The sequence below is a fragment of the Nanorana parkeri genome, unplaced genomic scaffold (genome assembly GCF_000935625.1).
Source record: "Nanorana parkeri isolate BGI_ZX_2015 unplaced genomic scaffold, ASM93562v1 scaffold1357, whole genome shotgun sequence".
NCBI classification, from domain to species: Eukaryota; Metazoa; Chordata; class Amphibia; order Anura; family Dicroglossidae; genus Nanorana; species Nanorana parkeri.
This window is the reverse complement of record NW_017307625.1, coordinates 148,360-154,434: the sequence shown is the minus strand read 5'-3', so window position 1 is coordinate 154,434 and position 6,075 is coordinate 148,360. Positions and strand designations below refer to the sequence as shown.

Genomic DNA, 6,075 nt, shown 5'->3' with positions numbered 1-6,075 from the left:
GTAGGCGCACCCAACGCATTTTTACATGATGACACGCGTGCCCGCTGGGAAGGGGGACATTTCATTTATTTAATACTATTTTTTACTTTAAATGCTATCACATAGGGGGACTTACAAGCACCCATGTGATAGCATATTGACAGTGACAGGTACTCTTTAAGGTGATGCTGGGGGTCCAAAATACCCCAAGTGTAACCTTTATACTCTAAATATGCTATTGAAGTGCAGATCACACTTCATTAGCTTATAACTGGGCTTGTGGAGCCCAGCAATGACAGATATGGGACCGTAAGTGATGCAATACACGTCACTCCCGGTTCCATAGTACGGGGATGAGATCGGTGAACTGAGGTGATAGCCTCCCCAGCTTCCTGCTGACACCTGGCAAGCCAGTCCTGGGCCCGTAGGAGGGGTATCGGAGCCCAGGAAACAAGGCAGGGGTGTTGGAAACAACCTATAATGCAGTGTTTAGCCTCCCCCCCCCCTGGTCAACTCAGTTACTGGAGCCAATAATTTGAAGGAATGGCTAACCAAGTGAGTGGACTCACACTTTACACTATTGTAGTTCCTGTGCTGTCCATCCCTTTTCTAATTTTTCTTGCTCTAGTGTTCTACAATGGATCTTGCTAAGAGAAGTAATTTTATGGGGGCTGTAAGCTGCACAGATATGGGAGCACCAATGTATAATGGCAATCTTTGGCAGTCACATGTAATCTGTCCTTAGTATATGAAGGCCTTTTAAAGCATTTCTCCAGTCTGCAACAACTGTAGCATGTTCAAAGAATATGATGGGCAGCACAGTGGCAGAGTGGTTAGCCTTTCAGAACTGGGAGTCCCTGGTTCAAATCCCGGATAGAACACTATCTGCAAGGTGTTCTCCCTGTGCTCGTGTGGATTTCCTCCGGTTTCTTCCCACACTCCGAAGACATGCTGGTAGGTTAATTGGCTCCTGTCTAAATTGGCCCTGTATTTATGGAAGTGAGATAGGGACTTTAGATTGCAAGCTCCTTAAGGGCAGGACTTGATGTAAGTGTGCACTATGTACAGCTCTGCGTAAAAATTGTTGGTGCTATATAAATACCAATAATAAATAAAATAACATTAAAAAATTGCCTGCTGTAGCATTTCTGCAGACTCTGACCACTTCCTTCTGTAGCATATCTATCATCTTTAAGAATATGTTAAATGTCTCCAGTTTTTGACAGCTTTCAGTAGCATTACACTTACTGAATAGTATGTACAGGCCTTTAGCAAAATCAGGGGCCCCAACTCAGATATCCCGTATATAGAACATTAGTCAAACTGTTCTATAGTGTGTGAGATATGACTGTTAAAGCTAAAACTATAGGTACAATATTATTTTTATATTTTGATCTGTTTTCACTTACCCTTGTATAGAAATAAGCAAATCAGCTTGGGTTTCATCTACGAGCTGTTCATCAAACCAAGCATAAAACCTAGAAGTTGCACACTTTAAACCAATCCCCCCTAAAGTTTTTGGTGGGCTAATCCTGAAAATCTGTTCTGTCCAAATTCAATACTAACAGACAAGATATTGTCAAACAATGTGCATAGGGAGCTGGGAACTGCTATGGGGGACATATGTGCCAATGTAGAAATAAAATGTAAAAAAATAAGGTTCATCAGGGAGATGATGTATGTGACTTTGAGTGTGACAAGGAATAAACATGAATTCATTCAAATACATGTTTGGCAGATGCCTTTAAGCTGTATGTGGAACAGTATAATTATCATGGATAGCGCCATCAACACATGACTCACAGAGCACCACAAAGTTTGGTGGGAGCAGCTAATGCACCCTTTTTCTCTTCTTCTTCCTCTTCAAGGTCATGTAACATCCATTTATTTGAGGTCTGCTAATGTGCCCTTTTCCTCCTCCTCCCCAAGGCACATATCAGCCATTTATTTCTAGCCTGCTAATGCGCCATCTTCCTCCTTCTAAAGAATGCAGAACAGTTACTAGTCTTTCTTGTGCTGCTCTACCCCAGGGCTGGTCTATTGTGGTTTAATGTCTGGGCCCCCCAAGGAAAAGTACAGCACACTGTGGCGGAGGGATCCCTCATCACTGCGTAAGAGCAATTGCTGCTGGGGATGCACCGATACCGGTATTTTGGTACCGATAATTTTTCTTCAGTACTCACCGATACCAATTACCGAGTAACGGAAGTCCCATTCAGGAAGCCAGGTGGCGTGCAGCGTGAAGCCGGGCAGCGTGTAAAGACTCACCACCCGGCTTCCCGATTAACAAGAAAGTCCCCTCTTACCTTAGTACCAGTATGTGCAGCCTGTCAACCCCGGGGCCTCTCCAGCGAGAACGCGGCCTTCCTCCAGTACCCAGCCGGAGCCATCTGGACGAGAGAGCATGGAGCCGCTTCCCGGTCAATCGGGAAACCGGGCAGTGTGTAATGGCAGGCTGCCCGGCTTCCTGATACTGGAAGTACTCGTGCTCGGAATACTCAGAATCGGCACAGATATCTGCTGCTGTTGAAGAAAAAAAATTTCCAGATCACCTCCATGCCCAGATTTTTCAGGACAGCTTTTCCCAACACCCCATTTATAATTTTTTTATGGCATGTGCTACAAAGCAATGACAGGTACTCAGCCATCATTATTTTACCCAGAAGAACATATGCCTACTGCCATTACTTTGCACAGAAAGCCATCCTTACCCTCCTCCTGCATATCTGGTGGGTGTGTGATAGAGTTGGAAATGATGTGAGCAGAGGTTAATTAAAACAAATAATAGATAAAATATGCATTTCTGTACGGAACCTTGTTTATGGTAGAGGTATTAACCTGGGTCGGGGAGCTAGGATGCTGCCTTTCTGATCATTATAGTCCAATCATTCACCAGATAAACAACTTCTGGGTGGTTAGGAGCACCTAGCACAAACTTCCATTTCACTAGAAATCTTTATTTGTTAAGAACAACAGATACTATGGCAACAGCCTATCCCCCCAACAATACGCATGTGGTTTGAGAAAATCAATGACATCTACCGCATGGAGGATCTTACAGCTTCCATGCACAACTCCGAGGAACGCCTCTGCCCTACATGGGGAGCATGGCTTCACTTCAGATACTCGGGCATGTACAAACAGGCCATGCCTGATCAGGCTGCGGATCAGGTGGTCTAAACCCTGGGGGGACCGGACCACCACCACCATGCTTTCTACCTGTTGCTGTATCTGTTTCTAATCTCCTTTCTTTTTCTTTCTTCTACTTGTAGGGAATGAGGTAGACCATTCCCCTTACTACTAGATAACAGGATTGTGTGATCAAGTACAATTCTACCGGAGTGTATACAATCACTTGGAGATGCACTTCCCCACCACGATAGTGAATAATGGTGTACTACACTCTCAGTGGAGAGGTCAATATAAAGGTGGGGGGCGCGATAGGCACAATGGTACTGTAGGGTGTGAGGACCCTGTTACGAACTGGGAAATTTTTGAATGTACCAACTGATGTTTACGCTTATGGTAATGTGACTTGCATTAAAATTTTGCACTCCCTCCTTGTTCGGGATGCATATATGATGTGACATGATTACAACTGACACCAGTGTTGGGCGGACGCCCTGCATTGACAAGTAAACTGTTGCACAATGCTGTTGTCAAATAAAGAATTTTAAAAAAGAACAACATATACAACCAAGGATGCACCTACATTTCGGCCGCCAAAACATGTCGGCCGAAAATTGCACTTTTGGCAAACTGCAGAAAGTGCCATCTTTCTGACGAAATTGCGGTGTATTCCTGGTTTCTCTCCTCCTCACTGGGCACTGCTCTGTGTCCCCTCTGACACAGTGCAGCATCCAGTGGGGAGGAGAGAAACTGTCACAGAAGGCCAAAAGGGGGAGGAGAGTGATGTGAGAGCCAGCATGCCACAAAAGGCTGGGCTCTCCTCCTGCCCTGTTCAGCCTCCTGTGACAGATCAGGAGAGCGGTGTGTGGGCATAGACAGCTGTCGCAGCTGAAGCAGCGTATCTCAAAGAATCAGTTTGCTGCATTTCCATATGGTGGGTATATCCATTGTGCTGCGCAATTGTGATGTGCACAAAACCACCCCCTATTTTGATCCTCATTTGACCCTCATTTGCCATCACATTCTGACATGTCGTGAATAGTATTGTACAAATTGTGACTCAACCACTAACACCATCTTCAAAAAAAAGTCTTATGTTGTAAAACACTTACGTTTACAAACTTTAGCTTACGCTAACTTACTGAATTGTTCTATCATAGACAAACATTTGTCCAGAATATTATCTGAGGCATCAGATGAGAGTCCCTGTCTGCTTTTCCATTGATAAACACACCTTTGTTCTTACATTTTGCAGTCAGATAGATCCTTAAGATAACCACAACATATTCGCTTAGGCTCTTTTGGGTAATTATTAACACTGTTAAAATACACAGGTTTGTGTGTTGTCTTCATAGCAGGGGTCATGCAGCAATAAAGTGAATAAAAAAGTTAGAGAGCCAACTAAGCATTAACCTCTCCTTATTATTTATTGATCCTTAATCACCGCTCATTTGTTTAAACACTCTTGTAAATCCGCTGGTAAACATTCCATAACCATGTTGGTGAGAAAACAAATACAATTATATGAAAATAATTAGTTCCCTTGGGTAATGTATATTACCCAAGGAACAGAAATTATCATAGTATTCGATTTAAAATGTCAAGATATCTTTAGGCAAGATCACTGTTACAAATTAAGAATTTAGCCACTGGTAAGTAGCAGAGTTCTAAAAATGACTAATATTTACCAATTAACATGGAATTATTTAGTTAAGATGATAGTAAAATGCACTTATTTAGAATACATTGACAAGGTTATTGGGGTGGGGGCATATATGGTTCAATATAAACAAGCATTGCAACAAATGTAAGCATTGTTTGTTAAGACATGGTTATGTAGAGGTTAGTGCCAGAGAGGTAATCAGAGCTCCTGGAAACTTTAAGTGGTTCTTATTAGAAGCAGTAATTTTCCCACATATTGACAAATCTATGCACAGCCAATTCTGAATCATTCCCTCCACTGTGGAAAAAAGTGAATGAGCTATTTACTGGCTATACTCCCCTTTTACCATCAACCCAGTTTAGGAAAGCACTGCTCATGTCCATAGAAAATCTGTCAACACATATTCATTATGGTGAGAAAGCTTGATGTCTATCACCACCCACAACACAGGTTTTTGTGAATGCAAATAGTTGAACATACAGTACTTAACAATTTCACGGGTTTGGCTATTCAAAAACATTACCATACAGCTGAAGAGGCTGCTTGCTTTTGACCTGGTGAGTGTGCCAACCAAGACAAGACAAAGCAAGCTGCCCTATTCAGGGGTTTTTTTTTTTTAAATGGCCAAACCTGTGATTTTGCTTTGTACTGTATGTCCAACCATTGCACAGTGGTTTTGTATATATTCTGGCCATGGAAAAATATATATAAATATAAATAAAAATACTTCTTGCCAGGAAAATATAATATTACTTGCACATGCTATGTAGCATTTTTTACAGCCACCAGGTGGAACTCTAGGCTCCTTGCAGTAATCTCTTTCCCTACAATGTATTGAAAAAAGGCTGTTGTCTACAAACATTGATAGGCCAAAGTGAACTTTACAATCAATTCTCAGCAATCACATATCCCTTATCCAATGGCTCAGTACAGAGATTTACAAATAGACAGCTGTAAAGAAAAGGGAGTACATCTGTTGTATGGTCTTTTATGTTAGCCCATTGTGCTTTGGAAATTCGTTGTGATACATTGAATGTTTATTTGGAAAACAAAAATTAGTTGCATATAGTAAAAGCACAGATACAAAATATCAGTTTGAAGAGGCTCCATACCTGCAGCAGCTATCTGTATTATCTTCTTTATTCATATGTTGGGCTGTTATCATTAGTTAAAGCTTCAACATTTCCATCAGATTTTTGGAGCTTGTTGCTAAGCCCTGACCCCACATTCCTATTAGTTCATTAGCATGATGGGCTGCTTCACTAGCCTATAGGAATGTACAGAAGGCGCAGGCAAGCTTTATC

The 6,075-nt window shown here is 42.0% G+C and overlaps 1 long non-coding RNA gene across 1 annotated transcript; it reads right to left on the bottom strand.

Annotated features, from left to right (window-relative positions):
- Positions 1-954: 954 nt before the first annotated feature.
- LOC108797873 lies at positions 955-3,623 on the bottom strand. The gene is made up of 3 exons (XR_001941910.1): positions 3,613-3,623; positions 1,982-1,985; positions 955-1,047 (listed from the first exon to the last, which is right to left on the bottom strand). It is a non-coding gene; the product is annotated as an uncharacterized LOC108797873 (long non-coding RNA).
- Positions 3,624-6,075: the final 2,452 nt, after the last annotated feature.